General features: G+C 42.7%; 1 pseudogene; it reads left to right on the forward strand.

The window, feature by feature from the left end:
* The window catches only part of LOC121920511, a 53,502-nt pseudogene that overhangs the window by 31,132 nt on the left and 3,253 nt on the right, over positions 1-19,117 (forward strand).

A 19,117-nucleotide genomic window follows, 5' to 3' on the forward strand; every position in this document is an offset into this window, starting at 1 on the left:
CCCCTAGGATGGGATATGGCATCCCCTACCAAGTCTTAATCCATAGTTCTAATCACTATGTCCACCTACTGTCTAGTTTTTCTGCATAGGTCTCTTCTCTGGTGATGAATGAATTACTTTCCCTAGAATTTTGACTCTACAGATGTTGTGAACTGAGCATCACTGCTCTATGCTTAGGGTGTTCTTGGAGCTGCCATCCCAACATCTCTGTATAAAGCACACCAATTCCCACCCCTCGGCCTAGACACACAGCCACAGTCTGTAAAACTGTACAACCAAAATCAAACAAACAGAGATTACTACCAAAGTATATTACAAATATCAGGAGGAAATCAAAAACACAGAAACAGCCTTAGAACATAATAGCAAGGAGATAAGTACTGGGCAGTTCTGTTAACACGTGCAGTGCTGTGTTTTAAGGTGTATAATCGTGTGCAATCAATCAATCAATCGTTTATAATGCTTAGCCAAAGGCCATTCGCATGATAAAATAGAAACCATATCAGCAATTCAGAATTAAAATAGTTCGCCATCAAATAGCATCCGAGTTTAATACAATAGACTGCCAATCAATTAAATAAACAACTTTAAAAGAAAAAAAAAAACACGTCAAGGTTTGGGTAAGACATCACCAACTAAATCATTAAAAACATTTTAAAAAAAACAAAAACAGCTCAAGTTTAGATAAAGTCATCCTGACAATCAACAGCATGTCTGCTATTACCCTTGCCCGAATTTTGTTTTGCTGCTGAGGCAAACAATGAAACCTTATAAGTTACCTTAGAAACTCAATATCAGACAAGAATAAAAAATCTTTTCAGAAAATGGTATTGAGACTGTAAATGGACAGAATAGATCCCAAATTTGTCTTGGACCAGATATAGTGAGCAAAAACAAAATAATGAGGCACAATCCTCGATTTCTGGGGCTTCCAACAATACATAAACGGGATCCTCGGTGTATGAGAATATCTACGTTTCAATCATGGCTGAAGGCATTGTTTGGAGCGAAGAGCTGTAAAGCCTGTCTAAGCTTAGAAATGTAAGATTCCCTAGATAACAGCCATCTGATGGTCCAATTTATAAATCTAAACCAATTGGAAAATTTCGAATTATTATAGCCACTCTATCAGCATGTACCATTGGTTAAAATATATTCCAGAGCTCCTCTTGAATTCAAACTAGAAGAATTTCGTGTTAGAGAGGATATTCAAGCAGCCTATGGTGTGTCTTAGCTCCAGACTTTACAGGTTGTAAATATGAAACACAACTTAGGAAAAACCTTAAACATAGAATCTTTAACAGAATCTCCAATAATTAAGTAAAGATAAAGTGAATGCGAGCTCTAATGGAAGGGAGCCAACCTCAGCTCGGACCAAGGCGCAGGCGTGCCAGGTGGAAGTGGAGCAATTTCCTGAGAAACATATTCTGGATGGCCTCCAGTTTGACCATTTGGGAATCATCCCAGCCCCACACGGCAGCACCATAAAGAATCTGGTTAAATAACTTTACTCTGATATATTTGACAGTAGGTGCAATAGATGACCCCCGCCCTGATTATCGAATCTAAGGATTGCTCCAATTGTCTCACAAGCTACTGCGCTACTAGCTTCTATGTGGGGCTTCCAAGAGAGGTTTTCTGTGAAGTAATGCCAAGATACTTAATTCTCTGCATTGTTCAATCTGATGACCGTTAATAGAACAACGAAATCAGTGTTTCCTTTCCCAAAAACATTACCTTAGTTTTATTATAGTTGATAACAAGCTTTTCTTGGAACAGAATGCCTCTAGCTTGGCAAGTAACCTTCTCAACCTATCGTGTAAGTGAAATTGAAAAAACCATGTCATCAGCATATAACAGAATAGAGATCTTTTTGATCCAAGTGTAGGTGGAAAAAATTCTGGGCCAGAAAGTGCTGGAATGATCATTCAATATAGATTAAACAGTTTGGTGCCAAGAGGCATCCTTGTTTAACTCCTTATTTGTAGGATAGGGTCAGTTAGTGAGCCAGAGTACCAACTCTTATCCTTGCTTTTGTATTGGTATAAGTTCCTATCAAAAACAATAGCGGTTGTCTATATTAGTATTGGCCAGTTTGCATAAACAAGTTTCTGTTCAATTGAGTCAAAAGCGGCTGCTAGATCAATAAAGGCAACAAACAGATGTTTTGTAGGCCTTCAATTCCTTCTGGGCTAATAATAAAGAGTCATATAGTCTTTTAATGATTTTTAATATTTTAACTTCATAAATTGTCCTGTCAGTATAACTCTTGATTATACCTTTATAATGACTTTATATAGGTTTTTTATTGCATTGTTTTAATACGCTTGTTAACTGCTTTTTGACTCCTTATTGGGAGAAAAGAAGGATATGAACAAAATAAAGTAAAGAATCAAATAAAGTGTATCTTCTACACTTAGTCCGAGCTCGGAAGAGTTCCTTTTTAGGGACTACTGCTCCCAGAATCCATCACCCACCTGTCTGTGTTTGAGAACTGCAGTTCCAAAGGGGAACTTTATAGACAACGTTAATGTGCACACGATTCATTCCATCGGTGCCTGGTTCTCTCTTACAGATTTTCCAGTGGATCCACAGCTTCATGGTCTGCGCTATCTATGAAGCCAAACACCACCATGGCAGTAGAATGTGATGCCATGGCATTTTCCCCAGCTGAAGAGGCCCAGTTTGAAATGGCCTTTGCAGAGGAGAGACTGAACTCAGCATCATGTGCTGGGAGGACACGTAATAGCCAGGCTCCTGTGTCATCCTTATCAACTGGAAACTATCATTGAGCTGTGCAGTGTCTCTGGCCAGTGACCACAATCTGTGCTGGAGACAGTGCATGTTTACTAGTGAGTATCTGCTGAGATCTCTCGAGAGTATGCTTTACTCCAAAGTGGCCTTGCTTGGTTTTTTCTTCTTCTTCTTGAGACCATGAAGGTAAAAGATTTGCCACAAATTGCTGAGTATGTTGAGCTTGCGAGGCGAAATTAAGCACTGATATGACAGCCACTCTTAAATAGCCCCTGAGATGTCAGGTCGCATGAGGGAACAGTTAGTATTTTGGTCCTCCAGAGAGAGAACACAAACCAATGGCTCAGATGCAAGAAAGAGATTCCACCTAAACGTTAGCGGCCACAGTGTAAAGAGCGGGAAGGAGTTTAGAGCTGTATGTTCGAGTGTTACCTCTCCATGTGCAGTAGCAGGACCTCAGTGCTGTGCATTATGCCCTTCCTCCACCCCGAAAAGCATGGCTGCATTGTTTCAACCAAATAGTATCGAAGTGTGCATGACAACTGTGGAAAAAACAGTATTTGATGACCAACCATAATACTGAGCCAGACACCGTATTAGTGAATAAGACCACTTTATTTTTAATTTTTTAGTCAACACCCAAACAAAAAGAACAGACAGATAACAACACACACACACACACATAATCTCAAAATAACCTTTTTATATAAAATAGGGACTGCAAAAGCTACACAGTACAAACATCTTATACATTAACATCCTTCCCAGTTCCACTGCTTGTGATTCTCTTCAAATCATTAATCATATTTTTACTTCCTTCCACCGCAGTGCTGGTTCTTTCATAACATTTACATTTCCCCTTCCCATCTAATCGTTCATATCAAACTCATTACCCCAACACATCTATCCTAAATTTTCTAACATTTTACCATTTTTTACCTGAGTTTTATCATGCAAAGTTACTTAATGTATATAATCCATGTATAATTCTAAAATTTTAGTCAAAAAAATTGATCCAATAAGAAACCCTAAGTACACTTCATCCATGATTCATTTTGTTGTAAGTATATCATTGAATCCAAGAAACCAATAAGTCGACTTATCCACGGTCAAAGTAAAGTTACTAACTCCATATAAAAAGGAACCATCCCCTGGTGAAACGCAAGAGCGTAATCTCGTCCTGAAAAGCAATAATGCCTTCTACTGTCCAATCCATCCACCCTTTGGCCATTTTTGTCACTTTACACCTTTGTTAAATTGCACTCCTACAGTTTTACCTCTAACTTCCTATCCATATTCATCATTAGAATCAACAATTCTGGACCCCAATTTATATATGAGGTTCAATTCATAGTCAGTAATACGGTAATCACATCACTGCATATATAAAACACTCACAGACATGTTCATATCATATCGGACCTATGACATATTTTATCTATCTATCTATCTATCTATCTATCTATCTTTTAATGTTTTGAGATGCTCTAGGAATAACCATCAACTTTATGCTAACTGCAGGTTTTCTTCAGCCTTCCCTGGAGGTCCACCCGTCCCAAATCCTTGCAAACAACCCTGTGATCATTACCTGCAATTCTTCAACTACTCAGCCGCTCACCATTTCTCTTCAAAGCAAAAATGCTTCAGGCAGGATCTTGGCATCCAGTAACCAGCTCCCTCTGCAATTCACCTTGATAGCTCAGGAGGAAGATGATGGAAGGGAATTTGGATGTGAAGTGGAACTGACAATAGGTGGTGACACTATCATTAAGCAGACATCTGCCAATCTTACTGTCTTCTGTGAGTACAGAACCTCCTTTCTGGTAACACTGTTTTAAATTTTACATACAGACATACATATAGATATAGATACTACATAAGGTATAATGTATGTGCTACCTCTATGCACCTAGATCCTTTAAGTAGCAATGTACTGACTTTTAAAAAGCCCGGAAAGTCCAGAAAGCAAAGTACCAGTCTGGGATGCATTCCCAAGATACACTTTTTAAAAAATTGAATGAGACTGGGAATGATCCAGTACAATCCAGCATATGAGGAAGTAGACTTAAATCTCTGAAATCTTACGCTACCACCTTCTTTCTCCTAGTTAGTCTCAAAGATCCTACAAGATCTCTTTGCATACCGATCCAGACTAACCCAGCTATGTCTTTTAATTCTCCCAGTGAAGTAAGATTCAAGTGACTTTTCTATGTGGAATGGAGAAGGAGGCACCATTTTTATCCTTTTCCTCAGGCAGCAAAATGTCTTGGGCTGGGCTTGATTGAGATTGAACTCCATCCTTCAGATGCCCTGACTAAGTTGCTCAATCCTAAAGCTTTATGTCAGACCCAGACACCTGGCAATCCTAGGGCACAAAAAGTCAGGTCCTTCAATGATCCTCATGTCTGTGGAATATTATTAGAGTATGAGGGAAGGGCTCTATGAAGGGAGAGGCCTATTGGAAAGGATTGGCAGGGGATGAATAGCCACTTGGTGGGGCAGAATAACTTGGTTGTGCCTTATGCCAAGATCAAGGCAGGCATGGCTGATAGACATGGTTATAGGATATTTGCATTCCATTGGTGAGGAATGATGGGAATTGTCCAGTAACTTCTCTGAGAGGTACAGGTTTCCCTAGCCCTGTTCTACAGATTAGAAGAATCATTGATTCAAGGATACAATGGGAGGAATATAAACAATAATGTCATGTTGGTAATCATAACCTAATTTTTTGGACGCCTGCTCTATTTTCCATGTTAATGGAACTGTCTAGGCTCCCTTTATGTTTCATGTGGCTTGTATAGAATGTAAACATGTCACTTTTGAGCAACAGATGGAGTTAAAAACAATGGTGAATAATTAGTGGTCTTTGTAGATGAACAAAGTTGTTCTTAAAGAAAAAACTGAATGAAATGCAAGTTGTGATTGCTAGCATCTTGGTGGCAGGGATCTATTTTTTTATTATAAAACTATTGCCTGACGGCACTGTATAAAATAATTAAAAAGAACAATTTTTGACCTGTAAAGAAGCAGCAAGCAACTAGTTTAGAAATCAGCCCTTTCCTGTGGAAACCAGCCTTCTCCAAACCCAAGAGCCAGTCTCACATAGGGCTAATCCACACAGACACAAATTCTTGCAGATTTTTGCACATTCACATCAATGATTAATTGTCATCACTTTTCTGCACATATTTGCATCTATTCTTCCTCGCTCTACTCAAAGTGCACAGCCATCTGAATCCATGTGAAGCAGATGGCTGGCTGCACATGAAATAATGCACATTTCTGCAGATTTCTGCTAATACCCAGCAAAACCTTTTGCTGCTAAGTTTAAGGAGTTTACACACAAATACACACAAAATTGAACATCTGTGAATTGTGTGTGGCCAGACTGCATTCTATTTGACCAGAATGAGGAGCATTTTAATCATCTAGAGGAGCCCCGGGTCTTCCATGACACTTCTCCTGTAAGATAATGTGTGCAGAATTTAATAGCCCATGGGAATAAAGGAGACAGACTCACCTCATTTGCAGCTTGGTGTCTGCCAGGAAAAAACAAGAAAATGTAATTATATGCTGCCTCTGTGTCAAGGACTATGTGAATTAGTGCTAGTGGTTAAAAAGGGGGAAGGAAAAGAAGGAGTTCAGATTCCTGAGCTCAGCTTTTGTGTCAAACAGAGAGAAAAGGCAGCAAAGTTGGAATGACAAAGAAGACAGGGGTTCATTTGGAGACCAGTCTCAGTAGCCAGTGGATGGCATGAGAAGCAGAACAGTGGTGGTCTAAGCATGGTCCTGGCATCACATGCGTGCACGAGTGCACAAACACACACACACCAGCTGGCATCATCATCATCATTTTCACAGTATTCCAGGTTTTACCACCTGTTTTTTTTTGAACCAACAGATGTGCTGATTCTGTCCAAGGACCTAGGAATCAGTGAGCTATCATCAGACAAGGTGGCATGTTCCAAACAGTGCTGCTTTTTGTAATTATCTATTGTGATCCTGTCTTTGGCCATTGCATTCAGATATTTTCTCAGTCCATTTGGAATTGCTCCCAGAGCATCTGTCACTACTGGAACCATTGTTATTTTCTTTCCCCAGAGGTGCTGAATTTCAATTTGTAGGTCTTGATATTTTTTGTCTTCTCTTTTCCCTCTCTTTAGGGCTGAATGCATGAGCAAAATGTCCTGTGCTTTCCCTCAGTCTGGCATCATTCTGTACAGGCAATGCAGGCCAATACCCCCGGCTGGAATTGACCAGACTGAATGCTGATCCAGCATTTCCAGACCAACCCCAGCCCAAAAGACCCTTAGCACAGTCTAAAAAGGCCAGTTGTTTGCAGCAGTGTTTCCTGGATATTCCACTGTAGGCAGACTATACAGCTGTGTACCCCTTACCTGCCGCTGCTGCTATGTTCATTCTGAAGGCCTGTCATAGCTGTGATGTTGGAGGAAGGCACCTGGACATGTGAATGTAGCCAGGCACACTGTTTCTGCCCTTATGGGCCTCAACAAGGGCCTTCAGAGGGAACATGATGGTGATAGGTAAAGGGCATGGGGCAGCGGCAGCTCCACAGCATGGCAACAAAAGCCTGGAGAAAAGAGCAAGCCAGAACCATGGGCGAAATACCATGGAGTTGGCCTGTGACATCCTGCCTGTATGTTTGGGCCTTCAGTCTTAAATTCTGCTGCTTCCAGGGACTGCCATACCTATAATCCAAACTTTCTTTTTCTCAACCAAAGTTATATCTGACACATGATGTTCTAATTGTTTGTCAGTTTGAATCTCAAAATCTCATAGGATATTTACAACACCATTTTGGGCATCTTTCTCAGACTTATTCATTTAAGGAACATAAGGAGGATGAGAAGAATGATGCCATCAGCCCTTGGGAGAAGCAAGGAAACATCATCCTCCTTACACTCTGATTGGAACCAATCCAGCTGCTTATTGTTAAGAGGAGCTTGATGGGGATAGGGATGGGGATGGGGGGTCAGACCAGGAAACATTACTTAGTTATGTGTAACTAAGGCTCAGTACACATGGCTGCTCTAGGTGGCTCCTTTTTTGCACCATCATAAGGGCTGTGATGAAGCCCTATGATGCCACTTGTGCTGACAGACATCTGTATGCAGCGCCACAGCTGCGCAGCTGTGGTGCCTGCTTGTGGATGGGCATGTGCACCTGTGACGTCACTAGGGCTGGTCTGGACACCCAGCCCCATCGAGCCCTAATATCGCCACAAGGTGCCTGTCTGTACCGGGCTTAAGTAATGTTTCTTGGCCTGATCCCCATCATCACCCCTGTTGTGCAACAAGGATTTGCAACATAGGTGCTGCTTCTGATTGTCACAGCCTTGCTCACTGCCAGGAGCAGGTGGAAATGCCATCCTCTTTCCTCCTCAATTGGAAACTGAATGGATATTTTTCCCTCAATCCAACTGCTGGCTCTTAAGGTTTGCTGGGGAGGTATTTACATAGTCTTACAGCAAGACTAGATAGTCTGAAGACGTCATCATGCATGGCTTTTAAACCTCCATGAAAGTTGGATAATAGTGGTGTGATGATACTATTTCACAACACTGCCATCAAAACCCCATCAATAAGCTCTCAATAGCCCTGGTATAGCACTAGTACTCAGGTGTGGTAAATTACTCCTGTGGCAGTTCTGGAATTGTGTGATCATATTGTGTCAGTGTCTCCTCCTCTCCCCTGTTCCCCCTCCCCTTCACTATTTCAGAACAGCCATGTTTTTTAATTAACTCTTTTAAATTTTAATGTTTTATTTTGTTAGCATAACTTCAAAATTGCATAAAAAATCAACTACGGTCATTCCAAGTTTCCGCAGGGATCCGTCCCCCCCGGCCCACCGAAAACTGAAACTCACCTATAGTCAAGCCCATTAGCTTGAATGATGGGTTTGCCAGGCACTTGTATGAGCGTGTCACAGGGGCACGCCCATTTTGTCCCCATTTGCTCCCGGGTAGAATGTTGGGTAGGGCAAAGAGACCATGAGGTAGGGTTGATGACAAGGGAAGACGAGAAGAGATGTGTGGGACCAGCCCACAGCCAGTTGTTCTTAATAAAGGGATGTGCAATAAGGGTGTCCCACATCAGATGTAGGCACTTTCCTTCATTAATACAACTCAGCACAAATCCATAATTCTAGGTTACAAATCATAACTACAATATGAATGCTAGCTTCATCATCCTTATTATCACTATCATTAATATTCAGGCATTTCTTTATCACATTCAACCTACCAGGGCACCCCAGGTGAGGCACATCAATAAAATATTCTAAAAATATTAATAAGAACCAAAAACACAATTTAAACAATCCACCACCCTCTTTGAATGTTCTTGCCTCATCTTCTCCGACCTCTTAGCTACTTGTTTTTCTCTTTTCAGGAAGGTGGGTCAGTAGCCAGGAATGGGTTCATCTTTTAAGTACTGTATCAAAATCAAAAGTTTACTTTTTTTTTTATTTGTTTGAGATTTTTGGCAGTCCATAATTCCCTGATAGGTCCCAAGGCAAAAAACTGATCCTTGGACCCACCGGAGTTGCCCACCTCTGAGTAGTGAGTGACACATGCACATGTGTGTTTTAAAGGTGTGTCTTTCCAGGACGATAGCTAAAGGACCATACTAGAGTTGAAGCTGTGATATACATCCAGACACATATAAGGCAAGAAGAAGGAAAGGAAATTGGTTTTAGCAACATTAAGGTGCATGTGTGGTGGCCAGAAGTTGGAAGTAACATGTTAAACTGTAAGTGGTGACACTCTTTTGGCAGTACCACCTGCCTAACACTTTCTCCTGCAATAAAGCAGCTAACAAAGCATGGATATATCCTCCCCCCAAAAAGGACAAGATTCCAGCTATAACCCATTTCATTCCAGTCCTGCAGTATCCTCCCCTCTCAACATAGGGACGGAGTCATGTGGCCCTCCAGATGTTGTGTAGCTGAAGGTCCCAGCAGCCCCAGCCAGACTAGCCTATGTGAGGGATGCTGAGAATTGCAGTCCCACAACATCTGGTAGGGGTTGCATGATCCCCACCCTGCTTCAATCATGCAGGTTGGAGGATTCCTGGGCCTGTACCTCCTCAAAGCCATGTTTGAAGCCTGCCTATCTGCTTCAACTTCCTCACTTGGTGGCACCGTCTAGGTAGGCAATGAAGCATAGTACATGTGACAACCACTTAGAGGCAACTACTACTTATTATCTTGGTTGGGTTCTGGCCTCTTTATTGTCAAGGCTAATTATGGTTTGGGGATTGCTTTCTTGTTCATCTCATGTCATCCATTTCTCTAAGGAGCAAGGGGGCCGCAGGGATGTATATGCTTTCCCAGATTTGGTATCTTCTATTTGCTTGTTTGAGCATTTCAGATCTCTGAAATGGTATGTTGTCTATGAAGGGGTATATAGAAGGGCTCCCTCTGTATAGGTAAATGAAATTTGGGACAGCTGGGACTTACATTTTCCCTGCCACTTTTTCTTTTCTGAGGTGCTTCTGTTTTAAGACCACCAGTCCAAAGGTGTTGTGTAGTTGTTCTGTCTTTTGCTCCTCGCCCTGGAATGGCACCATGTCATTTGTTACGTGTATTTTATGGGGCTTTTGGGAAAAGAGCGGAGGTCATGGCATCGCAAGCCTTGTGTGTGGTGTTTTTAACTTGTAAACTTTAGGCCAATTGGCCTTCCACGTGTGGTTGGATTAAATTGCCCAGCTGTTCTCACCTACAGTCAAACAACATCTAGAAGTAGGGACTGCCTGGGCCCAAACAAGGAATTGTATTGCCCCCAATATTTGAAATATTTAAAAATATTTTAGGGGGACTTGGGGGATTTCCCCCCCCCCTTTCAGCCAACCAGATTCTTGGTTTGGTTCCCCATCTCCCCCAAAGCCCTTAGCCTCCCCAAAAAGTAAAAAAGAGGATAAAAGATGTCAAAAGTTGCCAAATTGGTGGTCAGAAGTGGCCTCATTTGTACCTGAATCGTGCACTTAAGGGTCCGCAGGCCTTCATGTAACCATGGGTTGAGCTTTGCCTCTCTCTATTTTAAAGATAGTCTAACCTTGCTGCTTGAGGAAATTACCTCCCTCTGCATCATATAGCACCTGAAATATCTTCCTATGTCTTTGTCCATGTCAGGACAATTCCCTTACAGTCTGCCCAATGATGCCCATAACGTGCCAGCCAGCATTCTCCAATATTAAACCTCCCCCCTTATTTCTTACCTAAAGAGAGAAGCCTGAACCAATGTGTATGTTCCTCTGCACATTGCAGATGTGCCAAGAAATGGATGAATCCGCTTGCCCAGCAACCACACCTGGGTGAGGGACATGGCAAATGCTCCATGCACACCTAAGGGGAAACCCCGAGCCATCGTGGGCTTGCATCAAAGATGGCATTGCCTATGACACGCAAAGAGGAGCAGGTCAGCCGGATCAGGATGGCATCTACAACTGCACAGCAACAAATGAGTTTGGCTCCAGCACAAAAGTCACTCACCATCCATGTGGAATGTAAGTGGACATTTTGTGTCATTACCTGTGGGGAACACGAAGGGATTGCCCATGTGTTAATCTGAGCAGCATTTTCTGAAAAGTAGCCTGAGTGTGGTCAGATGATGGGACAGCCTGTCTGTGCTGATCTCAGAACAGAACAAATTCCAGAAAGCACAATGTGCTCAGCATCTTGGACAACTACTTACTCAAATGCAGGCGGGGACTAGAGGTTAGATACACACTAGTGCAGAAGGGAAGACATTTTGCTTTTTCAATCTGAACTAAGCTCACAGCAGGACTCCTGACTGGGGCCAGTGCATTCATGTAAGGGGGCTTATACCTTCCCCTGCAAAATTTCCCTTCCTCACCCAATCTTTGCCCAGGTATTTTTAAAAGAAAAGAAAAACAACTCAACTGCCCTCAGAAGAGCTCATACTCTTTTAGCTTCCATGCCAGGTTGTGGTGGTGGGAGATCTAAAGAAAGGTAAGCCATGCCTGGTGAACTTTATCTAATCAGTCCCACCATTTATTTGTTTCCGCAGGAACAGAAACATTTATCGAACCTTATGAACTTGCATACTATGTGTTTGGCACTGCCTGGCCCTGAGATATTTTTCAGTACAAAACCACCTCCATCTCACTGGACTCTGTCCTGTTTGGGGAAATGGTTTCTTAACAGGATGGTCAACAACTTGAGTCGGTTATGGTGTTGGACCACTCTCACCAACCACAGAAGGGTGTACCTCATGACTCACCCACTCTCTGAACTTTTTAAAATGTTTAATTTTTAAAACTCAAAATATTCCTTAGGCTCAAAATGTGAGCACCGTGTGCCATACTTTGCTTGCCCTATCCCCAGTTTTAAGCCCAGGAGAGGCCATTTTAAACCAGAAAATAGAAGTCAGTTTTAAGGGGGATAGTTTGATGTTTAAACCCCATTCTTTTTTAAAGATCAGGGTTGGGGGATATCTTAGAGACTCAAAAATGGCTTTAGGGAACCTACAAAGCCAGAACCTACTTTCCCCATCTCCATCTCAAAGGGACAGCTTCTTTATCTAAAGATAATGCTTCTATGTCTCTCACCTCCTTCTTGTATGAGCAAATGCATTGTAATTATGTGCTTTCAAGACACTCTGTCTTATGGGTGACCCTCATCAGGTTTCCTGGCAAGATTTATTCAGAGGAAGTTTGCCATTGATTCCTCTTGTTGTTCACGGAGTGTGATTTGCCCAAGTGATCTCTATGGCTGGTGGGAATTGACTCTGATCTCTCAGAGTCCTAGTTAACACTCAAACCACTGCATCCTGCTGCCACTTTAATCAGTGAAGTCTCACTGCCATGACACACTATATAAAGATCACAGATAGTCCAAGAGGCTTTGTCCATAAGGTGTATGAGTCTTCTTCCCCAGCCACCACTAAATGTATGGTCCACCTCATTTTTATTGCAGATGGCCTCAGCTATATGAGTCTGGATGTCCTGTAACCAAACATGGATGGAAGTAGCCTACAGAAGCTCAATTGCCAGGCTGATGGCATCCCAGTGCCAGAGGTCTTCTGTGTGAAGATGGCAAAATGTTTGATACCCAAGGGTGCAGAAGTCACACAAAGCCATGCTGGCATCTACCAGTGCAATGCTACCAATGACACGGATCAAGCAGCAAGACAGTCCCCATCAGGTAGAATGTAAGTGCAACTTGCACATGATGTGATGTGGATATCTGGGCTGATATGAATCCCTTTTGCACTGTGGATGTGGGATATATTCACTGGGGGTTGCAAGTTTTTTCTTGACTGCCCAACTCTAGACGAAATGTGAGTTACTTGGGCCTATGTGTTTATACATTTCCATTATAAACTGGTTCTTTCTTTAAAAAAAAATCTTCAGATAACCTGACATGGATGATTCAAGTTGTCCCTTACTGGACCTGGACAGTAGGGGCAGGCAAATGTTCACTTGCTTTGCCTGGGGAACCCGAGCCAACTGTGGAATGCACCAAAGATGGCACCAGTTTACTCCGGGATTCTCCAGATTGTCACCAGAGAATATGCAGGCACTTACCTCTGCACAGCCACAAACAAGCACGGCTCTAGCTCCAGGGCTGTGAACATCCAGGTAGAATGTAAGTAAAGCTCTATATCCCAACTGAGTAGCCATATTGGGGCAGTTATTTTGACTGGCTTTTCATGCTGCTGATCCAAAATACTGATGGCATTGTGTGTTGTGCTTCCATGAGTATCCCGAAGTGCTTCTTAATTTAGATAATTTTTTTAAAAAAAACTTGTTGCAAACACATCTTATGATTTAGATACTGTTCCTCTCTTCCTCCCACTTTTTCTCCTTCTCAAGGTTTGTTGTCACATTGTCCATATTGCTCTTGACCAGAAGGTAATGCTGCCCGTACCTCATTCAGAACTTAATCAGTGGGTAGATTTAATGTAGAATGTAGAATGTATAGCTAGTAACTAGCACAGTGGGTTTTAAATTTTCTAACAGTAGGAAACATTCACTCTTGTCATGTGTGGCATGTTGAACCTCACTGTTGCGTTGCTCAGTCAAGAGTACACACTGTTCTCAGCCTTTGGTTCTTCATATGTTTAGACTTCACCTCCCAGAACCCTCAATAACATCGTAGATGTCGGAGTGCTGTGATTGTAGTCCAACTCATTTGGAGAGCTAAAAGTTGTGAATGCACACCCTAGAACATGCATCCAAACCTCCTATATTACATGTTCCAATGAAGGGCAAATTGCACTTTGATCTTCACAGTGAGGAATACCTGATACATTTCCACCTCAGCAGCATGGGTAGAAAATCTCATGTCACCCTTTCTTTTGATGTTTCAGATAAGCCAGAAATGGATGAATCCAGCTGTCCAAGCAACTGGACCTTGGTGGAAGGAGCATTGCCTACTTTTACCTGTACAGCTGAGGGAGTTCCACCTCCAGAGGTTGTATGTACTAAAGATGGCTTATCCTACCATCTTACTCAAGGGCAAGGGATCCCTCCCTACGGTGGAATCTTCTGGTGCAACGCTACCAACCGACATGGAACTGTGACTAAGACTGTCACGGTTGCAGTTGAAAGTGAGTGTTGATTAAAATCTGGAGCAACAACACCCTGAATCTATCAACCCCTCATTCTAAATTGGTTGAAAGAATCATCATAAGCCTTTCACTGGTTAATCCAAGTGATGGTCCATGTTTTATTGCTTGTGCCCTTTCTTGTCAGGTGAGAGAGGAAGAGTATTGTTGCTGTTGTGTTGTGCCTTCAAGTCATCTCTGGTTTATGATAACACTCTCATTGGGTTTTCTTGGAAAGATTTATGCAGAGAAGATTTGTAATTCTATTCCTTTTAGGCTGAGAGAGGGTAGCTTGTCTAAGGCCACGCAAACAGTTTCCATGATTGAGCGGTGTTTCAGACTCTGGTTTCCTAAAATCCTAGTCCAACAGTCAAATTGTGAGCCCACACTAGCTCTTGAGAATATTGTATTCTGACAGACTTTTTTTCACATTTTAAGGCCCTTTGTTGTGGAAGGAGTGGAATTTTTTACTGAATGCTTTCCCCTCAAAGGTTGTGATTAACATTTCCCCCAATATTCTGATTCCAAATCTCTTTGTATCTCAGCAGTGTAGTTTCTAGTTGTCCAGAGGTGGTAGCCACCAGAACTGGACCCTCTCCCTTCAGAGTTTTTGTCACTGATAGACCTCCTGCACAACTGGAAGCTTTTGCAGGATGAGTAGTGGCAAACCCATGAGTGGATTCACTGTCTTTATGGTAGAGAACCCACCAGCTTCCCCTGGAGTTGTCTCTCAACCTAAGAGGGGCAGGCAAAAGTCAAGATGGCTTGTGCCAACTCCTGACCAGCAGAAATGAATGCTGCCAAACTGATATTAGTCCTAGAATGTATCCTAAATAGAAAGTTAAACTGGGAAAAAATACTGCCTCCCTCCCCCCAAGTTGGCCAGGTGAAGTTTATTTAGGCTAACAGCACAAAATCTGTACAAAATATGTTATGAGACCAAGGTCACAATCCCACAGGCCCTGCCTGCATGGGTCAAATAAAATGTTCTCCCCCTATTTCCAAGGTGAGTAGTCCTGAAGAGCCCAATCTCCAGTTTTGGTGCAAACTGTCTGGATGATGTCTGACCAGTTCACCAGAAGAACCAGAAGATCTGCTGCGATGCTAGGCAGCTGCTTACGATATGTCCTGCTGTGCCACCCACTGCCACCGCTGCTGCCACACATCTCTTGCTCTGAGGTCAGAACAAGGTACACAGTTATGTGATTGATTCTGGATGCTTGTTCTGACCAATGAGTGAGTGACTTGTTCCAGCAGTGGGGACAGTGGGTGTCACAGTGGGGCATGTGTGTGATCAGCCACTTGCTGTCACAACAAAGTGTCCAAAGTAGCAGAGAGGCATTGCAGCAACTGGCTGCCCTCAGAGAATTCTGAACCATTCAAGCACCACCTTTGCCCAGCACAGTGTTAAGAATTCTGTTTATGCGTTTCCCCCACTCCCCAACTTCAGGACTCATGGTTTTGCTGTGGCAGCCCTTGAATGGTCATTCTTTTGGTTGGTGGGGAAATTGGAGAGGGCATATTGCTATGTCCCACATCCAGAAAATAGTCCTAAAAACATTTTGTACTAAGATCTTCTGAGTTCCTATGTGGATGGTGTCATCAAGCTACAATGGGCTATGTGGCATAACCAGATGCCTCTTTGACCTCCCCACACTCTCCATCCGCTACAGAATGGCCATTCGGGGGACATGTCACAGCAAAAGCAATAAATCCTGGTGGGGCTCTGGTCACTGTAGAGGGTGGATGAGTACGTAATCGCTTCTGCACACGCCACCGACAAAGAAAAAGGGGCGGGAAAGAAAAGAGATGGATTTGTAGGTATATTGGTGGTTTACACTTTTGCTGATCACTACGGAAATGCTGGGGTTTTTTGTGTTTCTGCTGTGTTAGTCATAGCGGTGAATGAAGCATAGGCCTCTTCCTAAATCAGGCTTTATGATGCTAGTAAGTAATTTTCTTCCTTCTATAGTTGATCACATAGACATCTTCTCTTATTGCCAAGACAGGCTTTGGTCTGGTTTTCCGTTTTGGATTTGGGTATTTGGGGCTCTGCTTCCAATCTCAATCCCTAACGATTAAAAGCTTGATGTATTTCATTTTTTGTTTGTTTGTTTGTTTTTTTTTTAAAATGTTTTTTTTCAAATCAAAATTAAAGCACTCCCTAACCACCATCGTCTTGTTTGAGAATTAAAGGTTTCCTTGAAACATGTGGTTTTGGCTGCTTTTGGAAGCTCAGGTTCTTGTGTCTACATGGGCTATTTTAAACTGGTTTTGTTGCATTGCCTCCCCACCCCATCGCTCTTGACAACCACATGGTTTAATCTTGATTTGCTGCAGGCCGTTTTCACGGGGGGGGAAGACCGTTCCACATCAAACCTGGACCATCCTTTCCCTTTAACCCTGCTTTTTTCTTTTTTTAAACATTTGCCTTTACTCTGGATCTTCCAGCTGGAAAATTCCAGCTCACTTTGGGAGTGATGTCTGGACAACTATTACACAGCACAGCATAGCTGTGCTACCCAACATCTAGTTCTGTGATCTTGTGTGTTGTTTGCTCTGAAGCTACAAGGATCCCAGTCATTTGGGTTTAACCTCATTTTTCACCCTCAGATGGAGAGTACTCCTGCCAGTTTAGTTGGGGGGCAGGGCGGCAATCACAGCCGGTGCATGTGTAGACATCCTGCAACATCTTCCAGGAGGCTCGCGGGTTAATGGGGGGAGTTGGCGTGTGCTCTTTCGGGTTGGAATACTCTGTAGCAGGGTTTATTACGTTCTGGCCAGTGTAGACCCACCCCCAGTTCAGGATGGGGAAAACAGCTTTTGGACTCCTCCTGGGAGCATGTTGGAAGTAACTGTATTTCAATCAATGTGTTTTTCAGCCAAACCCAAGATGGACACTCCACACTGTCCAAGCAACCAGACATGGCATAGAGGGGACTCTGCAGTCACTGACCTGTGAAGCCAATGGGATTCCCACCCATGGTGTGTGCACCAACAAGGAGCCATGGAGGAGTTTTACAGTGTACGGAACATCAGCGGGATGGAATGACTCTGGCATCTCTCAGTGCAAGGCCAGTTAATTGGGCCATGGGAGCTGAGAGGGGGATGGGTGTATGTGCACAGTGGGATGTGAGTCACAACAGTTCACATAGCCCCCTTTACCGGAAGCCCACTGACGTTTGTGCCTGTGCTGGGTGGGGAAGTGGCCTCTCTCTCTATATCATCCCCGATTTTCACTTAGCACCTTCTCATTGTATTCTTGGACTACTCTTTATTGATTGTATGAGGGGAAGATATGAAGGAGGGCAAGGCCTCTCAAACATGTGATGTTCCCCCAATTACACTTTTTCTCTCCTATTTGAAATTGTGTGTGTGATGCACGGTGATGAAAGGGGAGAAGCACGTTACAAATTACTTGGGGGCCAGTTATTGGGGGTAAAGGTCCCGATGGCCTCATTGTCACGCATCATTTTTGTCTTCCTCTGTAATATCATTATTACTCAATTTGCTGTTTTTGCCAATTAAATTGGGGTACATTATGCTGCCCAACTTAACATAATATGGGCTTCATCGGGATGAGCTTAAGGGGATGTAACCTTTACATTTTTAAAGAGATCATAGGGGAAGTTGTTATACAAATGGCTCAAAAACCACTCATTTTCCCTGTGCCACCCCCTATATTACAAACTTAAGGAGCTCCTGAAAGTGCTGATTATTTTTTCTAACAATTTCCATTTGTACAATTACAAAAGGCCTTTAAAGAGTTAGGCTGACTATGATGGAGGATACTGCCTATTTACGAGATGGGAAGGCACAGGGGTTCATTCTCAAAAACAATGCTCTTGTGTTTGTAACTGTCCTGAACTAGAGGACCTTTTCATTACATACTATTTTGTCCTTTATACAATCAGCCAGGGCACAATCTGTGAAATCCCTAGTTGCGTGTTGGTCTATTGTAAGCCCCAGGACATGGCTTGTTCTCTCCTAGTGGGTTAAAGATAAATTTGTCACTTGGCAACTTGCTTTGGTTGCCCTGTTGCTTGCAAAAAAGATCAGGGCAAGGAAACACCTAGCGAGAGATACTATAACCTGTTAAAGGGGGATACGTACATGTTGTGTGTTTATTTTTTATCTCTGGGTTCATTCTTAATGTTAAATTTTGCAAACTTGTCTTTCGATTATGTAGGTATTTTTAACCGGTTTATGGCTTGAGATTATTATTGAGCTTATATATTTGTTGTTATTCTTGACATTAGTTTGATTCAAGGGCCTCATTGGGACTGACTGACTGGACTGACTTTAAAAATTGCTTTCGACTCCATTGTTAAAACGTGAATTTCAAATAAAAATAACTGTAACACAGTCAGCTGGGGAGGCCCTCCTCTGACAAAAACTCCCAGGGCCTGAACCTCTGCAGAGGATCAGCCACAATAAAACAGGGCACTTTTTATGTGAGGTTTTGCAGAGGTTTTATAGTTCTCTTTCCTCTACCAAAAAAGAACTACCTGTAGATCTCTTTGCGTGCTCCTCTGTGTCTTCCTTTTGGGGGGCAATTTTGTCAGGTGCCCTTACGTTGGCCTTCAACTGTGTGGCAACCCGATTGATTGTGGACTTCCAGACCACATAGTCCGTAGGCCTGTTCGATCTTGCAACTCCAAGATTGGCTTCCTTGATTGAGTCCATCCACCTGTAATGTTTTTCCTACTGCCTCCCACTTTACCACACATATAATCTTTTCCAATTGAATTCACCACCTTTCATGATTGT

The sequence above is a fragment of the Sceloporus undulatus genome, chromosome 2, assembly GCF_019175285.1.
Source record: "Sceloporus undulatus isolate JIND9_A2432 ecotype Alabama chromosome 2, SceUnd_v1.1, whole genome shotgun sequence".
NCBI lineage: Eukaryota > Metazoa > Chordata > Lepidosauria > Squamata > Phrynosomatidae > Sceloporus > Sceloporus undulatus.